The sequence below is a fragment of the Chelonia mydas genome, chromosome 13, assembly GCF_015237465.2.
Source record: "Chelonia mydas isolate rCheMyd1 chromosome 13, rCheMyd1.pri.v2, whole genome shotgun sequence".
NCBI classification, from domain to species: domain Eukaryota; kingdom Metazoa; phylum Chordata; order Testudines; family Cheloniidae; genus Chelonia; species Chelonia mydas.
This window is the reverse complement of record NC_051253.2, coordinates 5,028,082-5,046,761: the sequence shown is the minus strand read 5'-3', so window position 1 is coordinate 5,046,761 and position 18,680 is coordinate 5,028,082. Positions and strand designations below refer to the sequence as shown.

Sequence of the window (18,680 nt, the reverse complement as noted above, 5' to 3'; positions counted from 1 at the left end):
TCATCACCTTCGCTTTCCCCAGCTGTTCCGTGAAAGCCTTTGTTTCCCTTTGCCTTTCCCTAGGCAAGGTCATGGGGGTCTATGGCCCTGGCACAAGGGCCTGCAAGAGGGCAGAATCTAAACAATGCCACCTGCGACCCAGGCTGAGGCTATGTTGTTTTACTGAACATCGAAGTCTTACCAATCGTTATATATTCGAAAGGGCCAGCTAGCCAGCATGGCCTGGAGATGCGGTGCAGAGCTGTAATCTCCAGCGGCATCGGGGGAATCCCTCGCAGGGATCACTCTCTTGGCTGAGACAATGGAAGACTCGTCTCGTGGTGGAGTTGGGCGACACCTACTGGATGAACTCGGTATTACCGCCCACAGCCAACCGAGCCTGGAATGAACGCGTCCCGCGGCGCACATGGTGTGGGGTGTGGACCGCGGTGGGTATTTAATCCCGTGACTGTGCAGTTCCTCACCTGAGCCCCCAGGTAAGCCAAATGCATTGAGAAACTCTGTTGCGGGACGATGACAGACTCGTGGCTAAAAATACTGCACTGGTAACAAAAGGAGGGCTTGTTTTTAGGTCTTTACACTTGATCTGTGTAAAATTCGCCACCTGAGAAGGTTTGTTGGTAGACCCATCAAAAGCTGAGCAGATGGAGTTGGTCGCTACTTGAGTCTTTAGATGCGTCTAAACTACAGTAAACTATTATAACCAGCCGCCAAACCTGCCCCGGTGAGATTTCCCGTTCCTTCCGTGACTCCCTTTCAAAACCCTGCCCAGGTGAAGTTTGGCCGCCCCAGAATTTGCTCCCAAATGCTCGAATTGGCGCCGTGCCCTTCTAAGGGGAGGGAAATGCGCGTTACTCCGTTACAGCTCGGGGCGGGGGGCGGGAAAGGGTTGGCAAAACATCTAAACCGAATCCGCTCCGGGCTCCCGGTTATCCAACGTGGCGCTTGTAACTTCACGAAGACACTTTCCTTCCCCAGACTCTATCTGCGTTCGGGAGGGAGATAAGCGGGGCTCGCTGCCTGGAGCAGAAACGCGTCAGCTCTTCAGACACAGGGCTCCATTGTCCGGAATTTGGGAGCCCGTCCGATCGTCTGTCTAGAGCGAGCGCTTGCCTTTAAAAACATATGATTTTTAAGCCAAATGTTATTGTTCCTTTTATCAATAATTCAACTGGGGGGGGGCGTCGAGGGAGGAGCTGCCCCCGGCAAAGCAACACAAACAAGCCCTGAAGCTGCCAGCAGAGCCCTGGACCAGACTTGTCAGAGCTTCCAATTAAATCCCAAAGCAAATCCAGCGACTGGGAATTGAATGGCAGGGCTGGGGGGCGGGGAGGGGGGCAGGGAACACACAGGCTGACAGCTGCATCATTGAAAGCGGGGGGGGGGGTGCTTTGTCGATTTGGGAAAGTTTATCTGGAAGGGCCCGATCCTGCCCCCATTGAGGTGGGGAGGGGGGGCTTTGCGACTGATTGCAGACTCGGGCCCTAAGGGAGCAAAGATTCCCCCGGTGCCACGAGGAGGGGTGCGAGCGGATGGGTGAAAGGGGGACCGGGTCGATTCTGCTGGGAACGCTCCGTCGAGAATATCCAGAGGCCTTGTGTTTGGTACATCGGGTCTGAGTGGCTAGTGCCTGCGTGTGACCGGGGGGTCCTGCTCCTCAACCGAGGGGGGTGGGGGGTCGCGTTGGGTTTTCACTGAACCAGGCACATCCCGGCCTGTTCGAAACGTCTCCTGGCACGTGCGGAGTCTGTACGTAGCTTCCCCCAGGGAAATGGGTTTAAAGCAACCAAAGGGGACCATTCCTCCCGCTGGAGAGGATGCAGTTTTGATGCACGCTTTTTCCCCCGGGAGTTTTATTGTCTCGTTTTTAGTGACAAATACTCCCCCTTAAACGAACAACCCTCCTGATACGGAGAAAGCCCTCTTCCTCGCCGCCCCCCTCCGCCCCCCACTTCCAGCCAATGCTGCCCCAAAGACATGCCGGCTGATCACAACCTTTGCACTTGCAAAGCGTGCAAGGAAGGAAGGATGCGCTCTCCCGCCCGGACAGCCAAGGCAAACATCAAATTAATGCATCTCTCGCCGAGGGACAGAGGCAGCGTGGTCCAGCCGGAGGTTAGTTGCCAAAGTGGCTTGCAATGCAACCCTGGAGCAGCGAGGGAGGGAGGCGCAAACTTCGGGCAGAAGGTGCCCCGGCCCGTGGCTTGGTTTTGCAGAGGAAGAGGCAGTGGCGGAGGCTGGTTCAGGGGCCGGTTGCAGAAGGCGCAGGAGCGGCGCTTGCCCCTGCCCCAGGCAGTGCCCGGGCGGCTGCTTTTTGCCGTGAGGAAGTGCAAAAACGGCATGCAGTTGCTTTAGGAAGTCAATCGCAGGGGCCGGGGGACGCGTGCGCAGTGCAGCCCCTGCCAGCCTCTCCAAGCTCGTCTCTCTAAGGGTGTCGATTCTGGAGCTAAAAAAAAGGGGGGACGGGGACGGATGTGCCTCAGCAAAGGGAAGGAGGGCTGCGCTGCTGCGGGGGACTCGGATGCACAGCTCGTGAGTAAACGCCTCCCCCCCCTTTGCACCCTGGCTCTGCAGCCAGGCTCCCCCCACCCGCCACGGCCCGCACTGCTGCTAGAAATGTGCGAGCATTGATGCAAAAATCTTCTTGCTTCCCTTTTGTGTGAGTGGGGAGCGAGCGGGCCAGCACCGTTTGTGCAAGAGCCGGGGAAGAAAGGGGTTTCCTCTAAGGAGAAAACACAGCCCAGCTGCAGATGGGGGGGAGGGAGCGACCCCAACCTTGCAATTCCCCCAGCCCCCCGCTCGCTTTGAATTGCAAATCCTCCATTCCCAGTGCATTGCTTGGGATTGTATCTCCTGGGAGGGGGACACTAAACCCGCCCCCCCGTTGGCTCCCAGCCTTGTATTCAGTGGGGTGGGCTCCCGCTGGCTGCCGCCGCCCCTTTTTATCCCCCCCCCCCAATGCATCAAGTGCTGCTGGTAGCCTTGTAAACCGCTGCTGAGGGAGGGAGTGTGGCTGTCTATTGGGGAGGGGGAAGAGAGGCGTAAGCCCCCGAGAGCCGCTCAGCTTCCTGGGCAGCATGAATTCCAGCTGAGCTCCTTTGCATTTGCATCCTTTCTAATGAAACCCATGTGCAATGGATTGCAACTGATTAGAGGGAGCGGGGGGGTGTGTGTGTGTGCGGAAGATGCAGATAGGAGATACGGATGCGGGGGTTGTTACTGAATTGCATGCCGACTAATGGGGTGGGGGAAGCCCCAGGGAGGAGGAAGAGCTCGCGGGGGAGGCGCTGCCCCCTCCCTCCCCCATGCCTTTGCTGTCTGTCTGACCCGGGGATTTGCCTTGCATGTCGCGTGGCAGCGCTGTCAGCTCGCACGAGGCGGGGAGAGGCCGGGCCCCTGGCAGCTGCAGCTGGCTCTGCTGGGGGCGTGCAGAGGCTGCCTCGGGAGGAGGCTCTGCTGCCCTTCAGCCATGCAAAGCCAAGGGGGGAGTGGGGAAAAGGATCCTCCTCCCCGCCTTGCTGGTAGGAGGATTCCCCATGGAGCAGGCTGTGACAGCCTCTGGCAGTGCTCGGAGGAGGGGAGAGGTCTCCCAGTGACCAACCTCCCACCCACCCCCAAAGGTAACCCTGTGAGTCAGGACTCCTGGGTTCCCTTCCTGCTGATTCGCTGTATGACCTTTGTGTAAATCAGGTACATGCTCTGTGACTCAGTTTCCCCATGTATCAAGCAGGGGTAAGGATACCTGGGGAGTGTGTGTTGGGGGGGAATAATAGACTGGGGCCCTGACCTTTGAGGGGTCTCGGCCCTACAGGAGTGTAAATAATATTTCAAGGAGCTGTGTAGATCTCAGATGGGGTAGAGAAGTGCGGGCAGTTCTTGTGGCTTCATCCCTTCGAGCATCACCTGCGGAGGTGCCTTGGGAATGGGCAGGTTCCTCTAGGAAGCTCTGATGTCTTGGGAAGCTTCCTCGGGCGGGCTGTTGGTTTGGCACAGAGCCGGGGCCTTTTAAAAGAAACTAAACAAAAAGTGTTCAAAGTGAGTGGGAGGGATTTCCCAGCTTGTAGGGGAGTTCATTTCCCTCTCTGAATACAAGGCAGTCAGCTCTCTCCGAATGATTCTTAATCACCATCGAATGTGTGAAGAGCCGGATGCTGCTGCTTTCCGCCTTGGGAGTGCGGTGCACCGAATGGCAGGTATTTCCAGGCTGTTTTACTGGGGGCGGATGCCACTTCAGATTCCCCTACAGGACGTTTTGCCCACCAGCCCTCCCCACAAATGACCGGAGCTGCATGCTAATAAAAAAGAGTGCATTGCTCTGCAGTAACTGACCGAACTCCTTGTTCCTGTAAGAGGCAGTGAGCAGGGTGGTCTCTGTAATATAGTTCAGTAAAGGCCTGCCTGTTTCCATATTATGGCACCAAAGCAGGCCTGGAGAGGGTGGGAGTGAAAAATATAATGAGGCAGTCACTTACAATAAGGCCTGTCACAGGTGCAGGGCTAGCTGCGCCTCTCTCCCCTCCTGGCCTCTGAGGGCACCCCCGTGGGTATAAGGCCTTGTGTCTTTGCCTATCCCGGGACGCAGCTGCACCATTCTCCCTTACTGAGACCAAGCCTGGGCTAGGGTCCTCTGCGTATCAATTGTGCTTACGCAGCAGATCCAACTGAGTTTGGGTCCCAGTGGTTCTTTCCTGTGGGAGTCTGGGACCAGTGGTATTCAGTGACCAAAACAGCCTTCTTAAAACCCCAGCGGTGTTTGTTTTGACAACAGGAACAAAGCAGTTAGAGAAACAGGATTTTGATACAACGGGTGGTGTACACACGTCTGTCGTACTGAGAGGTGTACTGTCCCTGGTGGCAGCCTAGACAGGCCTAATTTCTTCAGAACCCCCTTTCCCCCTCCTGCCCCGGTGGCTGCTCCCTGAACAACTCCCCCTTCTCTTGAGAGAAACCCGTTTTAAACTGCCAGAATTGTTCGGTTCGTCTGCATTTCCGGGCTTGGGCCCTTTGGAACAAAACTAGTTTTGCAGGTTGGCTGAGAAGGGGTTAAAATCTTCAAAGCTGACAGTCTGGGCCTTGTTCCTTCACTTTCAGATGTTTGCTGAGGAGCCCTGATCTTGAGTCATTCTCTTACTTCCTGCTTGTTTTTCCTATTAAGCTAAACCAATGTGTGAGTGTCCACATGCCAATAACCAGGTCAACATACACTATTCATAAATTATTACAGAGCAGCTCAAGATCTGTCACAAGGCCTACGAAGAGGGAAGCGGGAGGCAATTCAGTTTTATTGTTGCCTTTGCACTCGGTTTCCCCTGGGGTTCAGGGCATCTTTCCACCCTGCTGTAACCCTGTATGCTCCAGAGTTTACTCTTGGTCCACAAGGCTTCCTTCCACTTGTTTGGTTCGTTACTTGGCTTTGCATAGGCACTTGCATTCTTAGAGTTTACAGGAAGTATTTTAAAGCGAGTGATTTAGATACTTCAGTAAACAATTTTTTTTTTTTAAATTTTGGATGGTACCAGTAATTACTGAGAAACAGGGTGAGGAAGAGGATAAACGGGGGTGGGGATCCCCCAAACATTTCATGGTGGTGTAAAATTGGAAGCTGGGTTGTGCACCAAGTAACTTTATAGGAATTCTAGCAAGCTTTCAGAAGTTATTGGTGGCCAGTTACCAGGAAACTTGAAGTGTGAAATATCTTAACCTGCTCAGGATAATTATAATTGTCATCACCCCACCCTTGCCAAAGACTTCTTAAAAATTCTGATCTGCAGAGTGTCCTCTTTAAGATCAAGCTGCATGCACAATTGTAACCATTGTGAAGATACCAGGGCCCCTCCTAGTTCTAGATACATGCTTAATTTATTCGTCGCAGCCAATCAAATTATTTCCCTGATTGCTTAGTGCTCTCCACCACGGTTTCGTCACTGCTTTGTATTTCATTCCAGTCCATTCTGCTTCCGCCTTTTCTCTTCTGAGTGGCGACAGAAGTATTTTATTTTGCTCATTTTTGTCAGTTCTTTCTTAATTCTTTAAATCCAAGCCAGGCAGGCCCTGGGAAGTTCTTGTGCTTTTGCTAGGGCTCAGTACCAGCGCTGGGTGTCACTAGAAAGCTGGCTGCAGAGTGTGTAATTAAATGCCGAGTTCCTAGAGGCATCATGCCATGTGCTATGGTTCACCCTGGTAGCTGCTGCATTCTGAAGAATCTTGTACACAAATCTCCGCCATAGTGTTTCACTAGCAATAAGTAATGAGGCAGAGTTGCAGGAAAGAGATCTTTATTGAGCATGCAGAGAGGCCACAGTTATATGCTGATGCTCTGGAGTTTGGGAGCTAGCAGTCTGGGCTCTGTTTGTTACTGAGCTCCTGGAGGACACCTAAGTAGGTTCCTCCAGAAACCTGACCTTCTTTCTCCAGTTCTGTTTAACATACTACAATGCTATATGACTTCCCGCGCTCCCCCCCAGCCCGGAATTGTCACACTTTTGGGAAGCCAACTTTTGCTGTAAAAACATAGGGAAATGATGATACGGACATCATGGACAAAGCAGTTTTAACATTCAGGGCCCATTTCTCCTTGAAACTGGTACTGACATACTGTGAAAACGGGACCATGGAAGTGGGACCAATTGCCAATTAAGAATGAAAAGCAACAATTCTGAACATTTCAAATTCACTATGAATAACATGCATTTCTACGATGCCATCTTATTGAATCATACAATCATAGGACTGGAAGGGACCTCGAGAGGTCATCTAGTCTAGAGCCCTGCACTCATGGCAGGACTAAGGATTATCTAGACCATCCCTGACAGGTGTTTGTCTAACCTGCTCTTAAAAATCTCTCATGGTGGAGATTCCACAACCTCCCTAGGCAATTTATTCTAGTGCTTAACCACCCTGACAGTTAGGAAGTTCTTTCTACTGTCCAACCTAAACTGCCCTTGCTGCAATTTAAGCCCATTGCTTCTTGTCCTATCCTCAGAGGTTAAGAAGAACAATTTTTCTTCCTCCTTCTTGTAACGACCTTTATGTACTTGAAAACTATTATCATGTCCCCTCTCAGTCTTCTCTTCTCCAGACTAAATGGAAAATGCCCTGACCCTGCAAAGACTTATACATACACGTAACCTTTTTGCATGCGAGTAATCCCGTTGAAATCAATTATGCATGCGCTTAAATTTTTGCAAGCTCAGGGCGTTAATGTGGAAGCCAAACATGCTCATGCCACTCCTAAAGCTATTCGTGAGTTAGCTACATTTGATAACACAAGCTATCAATACTGTGTCAGATTCAGTAGTATATAGTCAAATGGGACTGGGGATAAAACTGTGCTTATGAAAAACGTTTGGTAATTAAAACACTCCACAGCTTGCAGTCAATAAAAAGCCGTCTCTGAACTTGGGCTCAGTCTGCTACCTTTCTCGATTCCCATGGAGTGATGGGAGATAGATCTTTTCTCCGCTTGTGTTCAGCTAGAAATCCATAGTTTCCCCTCTTCCTCCTGCTTCAGGAAAGAGAGGTAGAAACACGTCAAATGTGGTAGCGGGATTTCGCGTCCTCCTGGCTGTATATGAAAAAGAAGGCCTTATTGTTCGGTAGATTGTTTATGTGGCTGCAAAACACAAATCTGATTCAAGAAGAGGCATCTTCCTCCACAGGTGTGTCTGGGAAAGACCGAGCAGAACTGTGATCCTACTGGCACTGTGAAGTGAGAATGTTAAGCCTTTCTGAAGCTTGTTTTTAGGTGCTTTCTGCCTCCCCCAATCTCTGCAGGAGCTGCCTCCAGCTTCTGGGCTTGTATGGTAGGGATGCTTCACAGCTGGACTGTTATTTCAGTGGAGCACTGACTCTGCCGCTGTCTAAGGGTTACGGGCGTTCCGGAGAGTGAAACCTCACTCAGTGTGATTGGCTCATAGTAAACGAGTCCTGTCATGGTTACTGACAGTAATGGGTTCAGCCCTAAATTGCAGGGAACTGTTTGAGTCCTCACCTGCCCCTGCCAAGCCTCTGCCTTTGGACATTTTGTGAAATCAAGGGATTTAGCTTGAACAAAAAATGTTATTAGGACCATTAGAAATGAAAAAGGGGTTTCCTGACCTTGGGAAACTGTGTATTAGGGGTTTGGGTTATATAACAACTCGCCTGTCCAATTCTCCAGCCATCCTCCTCCTTCTGACAAGAGTTTGAAAGGTGTGGTTTGACCCTTGGAAGGTGCTTCATTAACATACCACGGGCTTTTGTGTGTTTTTAAAAGTTTGTTGCACAGAATAAGTCACGCAAAATTTTAAAATACAAACTTTTCTCCTTTGCAACGGTGCTGAAAGTTTGCCGTACTGGTACCGTATTGTGAGTGGGAAGTCAAAGACTGAGACCCCCCTTCTTGCTGTGTGGGGCTGCAAAATCTATGTCAATGATGATAGCTCTGAGGAAAGAAAAGCAGCTGGCCAGCTTGTGTTAGCGAGGCTTGTGTAGACAGCCTGCTCTGTGGGAGCTGTGCCTTGCTGTTAACGTGGTGTATCAGAAGGGAAGTCAGATAGCCAACAAGAAGGGTTTCTTTTCCCCTTCTGTGTCTCATGCACAGACACGAGACTGACTAGTTCTTGAACAATTTCCTCCAGCGGAAAGCAAATGTCCAAGCACTGTTTTGGATATAGGTGCAGAGAGGAGCCAATGGGTACGAAGCAAGGAAAGCTTGAAGCTAGCTCTCTGAAAAAGAACTCTGTGATACGGATGCAGCTTCCAAGGCAGAGAAAGTTCTTTTGCTTGCTGTGAGTGACTTTAGTGCTAGCGAGAGGTATTTTAGTGACAGTGCTGCAAACTGAACTCCTCTATCCTCAGAACTGGTGCAGCCCCAGCTCCTCAAGACCACTCTGCCAGCCAGCCTCCAGCCTGACCTAGCCCTTCTTAGTTCTTTGTGAAGAGCCCTTCGCAGCCTATCAAATCCTGGGTCTCTACTGAGGCTGCCAGCAAGGCTGTGAACCCCCCGGGAACATGGGCTGAGACCTATGCAATTCATTGTGTTGACTGTTGGTGATACTGACCCCATTTCCCCACATCGTCTTGCTCAGGCCTGTAGCAAGTAACAACTTCCAGACGTTATCGACGTGAGGTAGTGCGCGACGGATGACGCTCCGGGTCGAAAGCTCTCTGTGCCGTTAATCCCCTGTCCCCCAAGCCATCCACTTTCACATTTGCAAAAAGAGTCAAGATCGGGGGAAAGGGAGTGACCAGAGGCCATTTCTCACCCACTTGCCTGCTTTTTCATGGCCTTCGGGTAGACTTTTGAGCGACATGACCGGAGCAGCATTCCCCTTCCGGAGTCTGGTGCCTTTGTAGCATTCCCAGCTCCTGCTACCAGGGCAGCAGCTGAACCGCGGTGCCTCTTCCCATGACAGTACTAGCCTTTTAAACGCAGTGTCGTGTATGACGACCTGCCTAGCTCAGAGGTGCAAGCGGAGGGCAGGGCTCTCAGTTACCCATGGGTATGTGTTTGTGGGCTAAGCAGGAGGAGGCAGAGATGGTCTTGCTCACTCTCAGTACTCGGGAGGGGCGCAGAAACCATGGTGATATGGAGGGCATGTGATCAGTCTGGATAGATGGTCTTGTGTGGAGAGACTGGCACCATAAAACACGAGGAAGAATGGTCTTGTTTTCTGGCTCTGCCACAGCACCTGTGGGAGTATGGGCAAGTCACCGGGTCTCTGTACATTGCTTTCCTCACCTGTAAAATGTGAATAATCCTTCCCTACCTCATGTGCTCTGGTGGTAGGCGCCCCCCTGTACGTGTCTAGGTAAAAATGAATGAGGATAGAGATGGAGTGGGGAGCTGGGTGTTGGGTTAATTGGCTTGCTGTTTCATTGGTTTCTAGGGGTTGTGGTTCGCAGGAGGTTAACTCTCACATCCTCACGACACCCGTGTGTTAAACTCCTGTGTGCAGCCTTCAGAGAACCAAGAGACTACCCCATAGCAAATAACGCATTAAGCCAGTTGAGCTTTTCTTTCTAGGAATGTAGCAATTGCCGGGCTGGATCAGACCCAAGTTCCGTCTTGCTCAGTGTCCTTTCTCTGACAGTGGCTAGCACCAGCTGCTTTGGAGGAAGAAGTCTTGCAGATGAGATGACCCTAGGAGATAATCTTCCTCTGAATCCCAGGAGCTAGAAGTTGGTTTATGCCCTGAGTGTGGGGTTTTATAGAACTTCGAAAACTCTTGCTTGTTTCATTAGTATTTGCTATGAACTCTGGGTACTCTTGCTATGCATATAAATGTCTAGTCTTTTCCTGAAATCTGCTGAGCTCTTGGCCTCAGACAACTTGTGACAGGGAGTTTCACAGGCTAATTTTGTGTTGATTGGGAAACTGTCTCCTTTTATCAGTTATGAATTTGCCACCTTTTAATGAACAATCTGCCGTCTCTAAACCGTTCGTTACATTGTGATTGGACTGATTATCATTGAGAACTATTTTTTTTCCTGGTGTGCATTCTGACACAAGTTCAATTCACTTTGCTTGTATTCACTTTAAACTTGTTCTGCCTGTGAATGTTCCTAACGGTTCGTTTGCTAGAAAATGCACAGACAGCAATCACAAGAGGAAAAGGTGTGGTGTGCTGGAGACTAATGAGCTGGGCATTAATTTAGAACAAGATTTGGGATGGAGGATGGCCCAACAGTCACATGCTCTATTTAAAACTTGACCTCCCTTGTAGAGAGAGCTTTTTCTCTAGCCAGTGCTCAAAGCTTTTCATGAGACCTGATTCCTTCTCCTTTGCAAGGAGTTTGGGGTTGCCACCTGGTCCGTTTTGTCTTGTTTTTTTTCAAACTGGCTCAGTGGTTTGCTTAGGGTTTTTTTTGTTATCAGAAAGCCTTTGAAATGCTAAACAGACCCAAGTGTTTTTAACTAGGTTACTCCTCATATGATTAAACATGGAGGATGCTTTCCTGGATGTTTACAGAAAGTTTCCAGAACAGTTGCCATGTGTTAGTCAAAGGGAACGTAACTAGAATTTTCCATGGAAAGCACCATGTCCGCAGAGGAGGTCGGGTTTAATAACATGTCGCACGGCAGTGTACAAAGAGTGGCTGCCCAGGAGTCCTCCTTCCATCCCACCCAGGGCTCGAACTTCTTACAAGAGGACAAGTGGCATAAGATTGCTTCCCCCACCTTCAGTTCTGCACAGAAGGATGTTGCGTGATTCTAGAAAGGTTCTTATTTCATCCTTGCCCTTGGGAGTTGGACTGATACCTGCGTGTGCTGGTGATAGTGAAGAGGCCCTAGTGCTGTGATTGGTGAGCCTAGCAGTGGCTCGCATCCAGGCCTTTGGGTTAATTGAGAGAGGTACGAGCATAGGCCACGCATTTCCAACTGTGTGTGAGAGAAGGAAAGGCCATTTGGACGGCTTGGGGTGCCTTTTGAAGGCGTGGTCCTTAAGCCTGTGGCTGACAGTTCTAATTTCTCTTCATCCTTGTGCTGATTGTAAGGGAACCACTCTGAGCCTCATCTCCTGAGATGAAGTCTTGAGGCTGAGAGGTGTTGCAGGTTGCCTTCGCTTCCTTAGCATATGGGTCCAGGTCTTACCTTTCTGTACACCTCTGCACCCCCTTTGAAGACTGGAGGGCAGATCCTCAGAGTCTGCAGACATGGCCAGGTGTAAACGGAAGCCAGAATTCCCCCCGGGGTATTGACTGGTGCTAGTGCTACCAGGACTCAGATGGGGAAGAGATGCAGAAGGGCGTGCTGATGCTAACTGCTGTGGAAACTCTCACTTAGTCTTGGAATGGTGGTGTTGCAAGGGCTGCTGGATGCAGCAGTGGCTCACAGGGAGTCGACTTGGAGTATTTTGTGTAGTTTATTCCCATAAGTGAGAGGGTTGGATTCGCTTAACACCACTAGTGAATTGAAAGGCAGACTCTGAGTGGAGAGCAATGGAGAAAAAAGCCAAATGATGGAGATTGGACCTGTTGATTCAGGTTCAGCAAGGTTCTCTGGAGCATGCGTATAGTATTAGGCTCTTGCAAATTTGGTGCTAACCACAACCCTTTAACAGAGTAGCTGATATCTCCTGGGAAAGAATGCTGTGGAGTCCAGAGCCGTTATGCCCTTGCAGGGCATGGTCTCATCTTCTGTGCTTTGCTTTGCTTGTTCCTAGTTATGAAGAATTAGTTAATCGGTTTCCACTGCTCAAAGTTATAATCCCTTTGTTTCAGACATTGCTGCTGCTTTCTGTGGAGGTCACAGTGATGGCAAAAGCAGAGAATTAGACTTCAGGTGGGGAATGAGCAGATGAACTTCTCTCCACCATTCTTATTTGTATGCACCTCCCCTGAGCAGCACATGCTGAGAGAAGAGAAAAGAAAAAACAAAAATAATCTGCCTCTTCCCACGGGAATAAAATCGCCTCCATTCTTCTTTCTACCCCACCGGCATGGAATCATAGCAATGCAGGACTGGAAGGGACCTTGAGAGGCCACGTAGTTCAGCCTCCAGCACTGAGGCAGGACCAAGTAAATCTAGACCATCCCTGACAGGTGTCTGTCCAACCTGTTCTTAAAACCCTCCCAGGACGGGGATTCCCACAACCTCCCTTGGAATCCAGTTCCAGAGCTGAACTGTCCTTAATAGTTAGAAAGATTTTCCCAGTATCTAACTTAAATCTTCCTGGCTGCAGATGAAGCCCATTGCTTCTTGTCCTATCCTCAGTGGACATGGAGAACAATCGAACACCATTCTCTTTATAACAGCCCTTAACGTATTTTAAGACTGTTATCGGGTCCCTCCTCAGTCATCTTTTCTCAAGACTGAACGTGCCCAGGTTTTAAAACCTTTCCTCCCAGGTCAGGCTTTCCAAACCGTTTATGATTTTTATAGCTCTCCTCTGGATTCTTCCCAGTGTGTCCAGTATTGGACACAGGACTCCAGCTGAGGCCTCCCCAGTAGAGCAGGACAGTTACCTCCCGTGTCTGACATACGACACTCCTGTTAACACACCCCAGGATGATGTTCGCCATCTATAGTCCTGAACTGTTTGTACATCTGTAAGCTAGGAGCATAAGGTAACTGTAAATAACCCATTTAGCCTGCATCTTTCTTGGAAGTTTCCAAGCGTCTCTTGCTTCTGGAGAGAGTTTGGCTTGACCGCTCCTTCCCGACCTGAGCTGCCCCCTGGACCTCTTTTTTTTTTTTTTTTTTTTTTAACAGTCAGGGAAACCCTCTCTTGGAGACTTCCGCTGTCTGATGACAGAGGGGAGAGCTCTGATGCCTGCAGCAAGAATACACCTTGTGGAGTACGAGGGCACCTGGGAAAAACCGGTCTGTCAGTTCTCCCTCTGACTTCCCCTGCTGAAAACTGAGCAAGTGCCGTGGTTAGGAAACACGGGCTCAGGGAATAAGGATGGGTGCTGGCAGGTGAAAACATCAGTGACAAAAGAGGAGACTTGAGATGTTAGGGCAAAAGATCTCCTGTGCCAGGCTGCAGTAGCTTGAAGCTAAGCAGATAGCTTTAACCATATGTGTTAGGAGCTGATGGGGGATATTTTATTTGGTTATTATGTGTGTTACCATAGCACCTAGGAGCCCCATATGTGGACCAGAACCCCATTGTGCTAGGTGCTGTATAAACACAGAACCAAATGACAGTCCGCGCCCCAAAGAGCTGACAGTTGAAGTTCAGGTTCTCATTGGTCTGGAGAGAATAATGGGATAGCCTTGTTTAATCAGAGATTTGGGGCAGTGTTCTTCAGTTAAGTTTAAAGAGTTCCCGTTTGTCTGCTGTTGGGATGTGTTTGTTTTTGTGGTTGTTTTTTTCATTTTAGCCTATTAAATGAAATCTTCCCATGCTTGGACACAGTCACTGATTGCATGCCTGTGCAATGCCCCTCTGTGATGGGTTGTCCCCCTGGGGTGCAGTCTGGGAGTCGGGAGAAACCACTGTGCCCCTCTAAAACACACAGCTGGGTTGGGGACTCATCCAGCCTCACCCAGTTGTGTGTCTTAGAGCTCCCAGACTGCACCCCAGGGTGTGACAATGCGTCACACCCTCCTTTCGGTCCCCTGTGTTCTGCATGCATTCCGTGTCCCCTTGCTTTCATTGCTGAGAATTCCTTACTGCCGCAGTGAAGAGTCATGGCAGCGGGGCTGCAGAAGGAGTCACCTACACAAATCCCGCAGCTTTTCCAGCTTCCCTGCAGGATTAATTTATTGCATGTCACCCAGGGTGGGTGTGTCACACACCGGCCATGCTTGGGCTCTAGCAGGCTGAGGAGTGTAGTCATCAGAGACACACTGGGCAAAGGAGCTTTGTCACCTCAGGCTAATCCCGTTCTCTGCACTGCCCAAGGATGGGGCATACAAGTTATGTTTTATATATTGCTGCCTTCTGCATGAAGCAAGTGCGAGTGGTGTCAGGGACTGGGCTGCCTAACGTAACCCCTGGAATGCACCTGTAAACCCAGTTAAAATACATTAAAAACCACACGCCCCTCTGTGTTTAGGGCCAGTGCTTTACATCTCTGCCACCTCCTACTGACGGTAGCTGGAGAAAGTGCACTTGACTCCCCTTGTGAGGGGAGGGAGCGCCTCTTTGCTCAACAGCGACCCCTCTGGCTGATCAAGGTAGGGAAGACAGGCTTCCACCCACTGCAAAGCCAGCATCCTGCCGAGCCATGTGAGGAGAAGAGGAAATGAAGGGCTGGTCAGGGCTGTGCTAGGGATGCGGTGGGTGGGGGGCATGCCATTACGGAAGCCTCTGGGGGCATGGACAGGCTTTAAAACAACTGAATGTGTTCAAACCAAAGAGTCCCTGAAGAAATGACCGCATCCGCTAATGTGTTCGGAGAAGGGGGAATTGCCCTAGTGTTTCAATAACACACAGCATCATTTGCTAACATGCTTTGCAAGCTGCTTAGAGCAGGCGTTCCAAGCAGCAAGCAGGGCTGAATTCTGCTGTCAGGCCCATGGCACTGACACATTGGGTGTATTCCATGTTTCTTCCTCTTGCGGAGCACCCAATAGTGACGGCTGGGAATTCTGCCCCTTGGAAAGGGGGCAGAGTGGAGAGGGGCGGCGTGGCTCTGAGGACAGACAGTTGCTCGCTAGGTACTGGAAGTGTTGTATAAGGCGCTCCCTCCGGAGCGAGTGCTCACTGCAAACGGTTTTGAATTTGCACTGCCCTCCTTGGAGGAGGGATTAGGGTTCCCGGAGGCTCTTCATTAAGCGTTTTTCATCGTTGTGTGACTTCCTTCTAAAGGCCAGACTGGCGCTGTTTTGTGCATGTTTAAAAAATAAAAGACCCTCTTAGAATTAATAAGAGCAGGCCCCTGTTCAAAGCCCCTTGCCCCTCTCCAACCTCTAGGTAGACCGGAAAGGACCATTAGGTCATCTCATCTGACTCCCTGTAGAACACAGGCCACAGGATTTCTTCCAATTATTCCTATCTTGAGCCCAGTAACAAGCATTTGACTAAAGCATATCTTCCCAAAAGGCATCCAGTGTTGCTATGAAGACTTCAAGTATGCTCTCTTGGGTGCTACAAATCCTGGGTTAAACTGGATGGGAAACCTCTTTAATTGGCAAAAGCATCTAAAGGAGTTGGGCCCTCAAACACCCCTGGGCAATTCAATGAGAATCAGGTGTCTCAACCCCTTAGGCTTCTTTAAGTATCCCAGCTGAGACAACCAGCACGTTTTCCAAGGAAATAATCACCTAAAAGGGACTCAGCCCCACATACATGTTAAAAGAAAGAAAATGAATGTTGCTTATCTCAGAGAGAGTGCAAGCCCACTGTTATTCCAGCAAAAAAAGACTTGATCAAACTCGCTTACTTGGATAACAACAGCTTAGCCAAAATGTCAGTGGTTTCTGGCATTCTTGCCTGATGTCAGCATTGCTCAGTTGCATGTGAGGTTTGCTTTTCTAAACGTTCATATGGGTTGAGTCTCCCTGTCACTGGTGGCTCATTTCCTTGGAAGATGTGCTTAGTCACCTTCTTGTCTTTAACTCTGAGTTCAGATGACAAAAACCGTTCTTAATGATTTGTTCCCCCTCCTGGTTGTTGTGGTCAGGGGGTGTATTTAAAGTGGCAATGTCAGATCCATTTCTTGCCCCGAATAATAATAATTGTAACCAACGTTGAGAATGTTATAATTGGCAATGCATGTCTGGGTCCACCCCCAAAATATTAATTCCAGGACTGGAAGAATTGAATAAAAACATGGGTCTCCTTCATTTTTCAAAGAGATGCCCAGGATTTAACAGGCCAATTGGGGCTGCGGGAAGAGCGGCCAGCATGTCCCTTGGCCCGCGCCTCTTCCCACAGCCCCCATTGGCCTGGAGCGGCGAACCGCAGCCAGTGGGAGCTGCGATCGGCCAAAACCGCGGACGCGGCAGGTAAACAAACCGGTGCGGTGCGCCAGGGGCTTTCCCTGAATAAGGGGCAGACCGGCTTTGAGAACCACTGTCCTAACTGGATCCAAATTTATCTGTTTTTTTCATTTTTTCTCCCTTCTCTCTTTCTGTGGACCACCGTGTTGGTTGATGGTGCCATGCCTTTCAAAGAGAGTTCAAGTATGCCTTCAGTTCAGTTGTAAGCAGATGCTAAACAAATAATTATTGATTGTTAGACATCTTTTATGGAGCATCAACGACTGTTTAATAGCTGCCTGTGTATCACAGTGGTATTAATCCTCCTATAAATATGCTCTTTAAACTCCACTACTTGTCTTTTAAAATTTTCAGTCAGGGTTGGTTATTGTGTGTGCTGCTTTTACTCTACTTAGTAATTACTTACGTTTTTATGGAAGTGTGAGGCTAAGGCAAGGTGCTGTAACAGCCATGTATGGATTGCATTGTTAGACTGCAGTACAGGTTTTTCTAATGAACGCTGAACACACTGCAACTCCGTTAGGAGACTCCCATTAGATATGTGTAGGGAAATGAATTTATAACATAACCTACTTCTTTGGGTGACTGTGTTCACTTCACTTCCCATCTGTGCCCTGAGTTGGATGGAGCTCATCAAACTCTAGGGATGTCACAGCTTTCTGGACAGTGTTAAGCAGGGGTATCAAAATACCTTTGGAGACCCTGTGCAATTAATAAATATATAACCTAATATGTGTGTGCCTCCTAGAATTTCACTGCTGCTGAGGAAACTCAACAGGTCCCTCGAGGAAAACAAATTCCGCAGTGCTGAGACATGTTTATGGCTGAGACCTTTCAGCTAAGACAGATCTTTTGATTCGGAAGTTCTGTATGCCTCCTCTTGTTTGATCAGTCTTCGCTGGTTCAGGGGACAGGATCACGGTGAAATTTGGCCCCCCCCAGCTGAAACAGTTTTGCAAGACATTAACCACACTTGTAGCTCTTCACGCCTTACAAGATTCTGCTAGATTTTAAAGAGAGCCATTCCCTTTCCCTGCCTGCTACCCTTAGCAGTTTGGTGCTTCTGTTCTGTTGCTACTGTAGCTAAAAAGGGCTCAGATATGTGGCATTTTATATAACCCTGTATGGCTGTGGACAGATTTAGGACAAGGCAGTCAAGTACAACTTGGTCCCCCCCCATTTCGTTCATACAGAGGTTCGGTTGCATGCTGATAGTTCACAAGCTGTTTTTACAAGTTGCTGATGAGCAGACTGCGGCTGATTCTGTTCCTTTTTATTCTGAAGGAGTTCAAAGTGGGATGAGTAAAACATGCTACTAAATTCCCACCACTCCAATGCATACAAAATATATTTGGACCTCCTCAGCTGGGGTAGTTTGTCACAGCTCTGGTAAAGTCAATGGAGTTGTGGCAATGGACACTAGCTGAGAAAATGCCCCCTTATGTGGTTTGAAATATACTCCATTATCCTGTGCTTTCGATCAGCGTAGGTGGAATCTCAGGGACAGTTGCTACAGATTAGGGTGAGAGATGGGTTTTGCCCTCACATCAGAACACAAGCTAGGCAAATTGGTTTCAGGCTTTTAACCATTTAAGTGCTGCCTATTGTGGGATGTGGGGTAAAGCACCCCAGGTAGGTCTGTCTGCTTTGCAGCACTCTGCGTGGTGGAGCTATGAACATAGGGAAGAGTTGTCATGCTGCACTATCGTCACACAGAGACTGTGCTAGCAAACAGCAAGCGAAGGGTTAACAGAGGCCAGGTTAGGGTTAGTGTGTTGGACTGTTCCCACAGCCATGTGCCCTCTACAAATCCAGTGGGTGAAAATGGCTGGGAACCCTGGAGCAATCTGATCGTTATCAGCAGACCAAACGTAGAAATTAGGGTTGGGAAAGATGGATCCGATGATAAAGCGCTGTCCCCTCCCCGCCCCCCGCGGCATGAGGGTTCCGAATGGTGAACGGCTGGAAGGAAGACGCATTTCTCGCTCCTGTTTAAAATCATTGGCCACTGGCTGTTGAGCTACATTGTTGATAAGGAGATACCTGAGTAGGAAGAGAGGAGCTTTTAACAGCTCTGCCGGGATCTGTCTGCTGCCGGCCAAAGGAGGGGCCTGGTTTTCCAGCAGGCAGGTAGTCTGGCAGCAGTTGTAAACCCTACCCAGTGAGCCTGTGCGTGTCTCTCTCTCTCTCTCTCTCTCCCCTCCATAGGGTTTGTTGGTTTTAACACAGATCCGGTTGCCTGAGCCCCTGGGCTCATATTCCTCCTGGATCCAGCCATCCCTATGGTTTTTGTGCTGAGGAAGAG

General features: G+C 49.6%; 1 protein-coding gene across 3 annotated transcripts in view; it reads left to right on the top strand.

The window, feature by feature from the left end:
* Positions 1 to 369: 369 nt before the first annotated feature.
* RGS19 (regulator of G protein signaling 19) overlaps positions 370 to 18,680 on the top strand; it is a 58,565-nt gene continuing 40,254 nt past the window's right edge. Inside the window, exon 1 of one of the 3 annotated variants that reach the window (XM_043526768.1) lies at positions 370 to 476. The gene's annotated coding sequence lies outside the window, so the exon portion shown is untranslated. Of the gene's footprint in view, positions 477 to 2,001; positions 2,116 to 4,067; positions 4,194 to 18,680 lie in introns of those variants that run through there. The other 2 variants (XM_043526767.1, XM_043526766.1) reach the window with 2 other exon arrangements.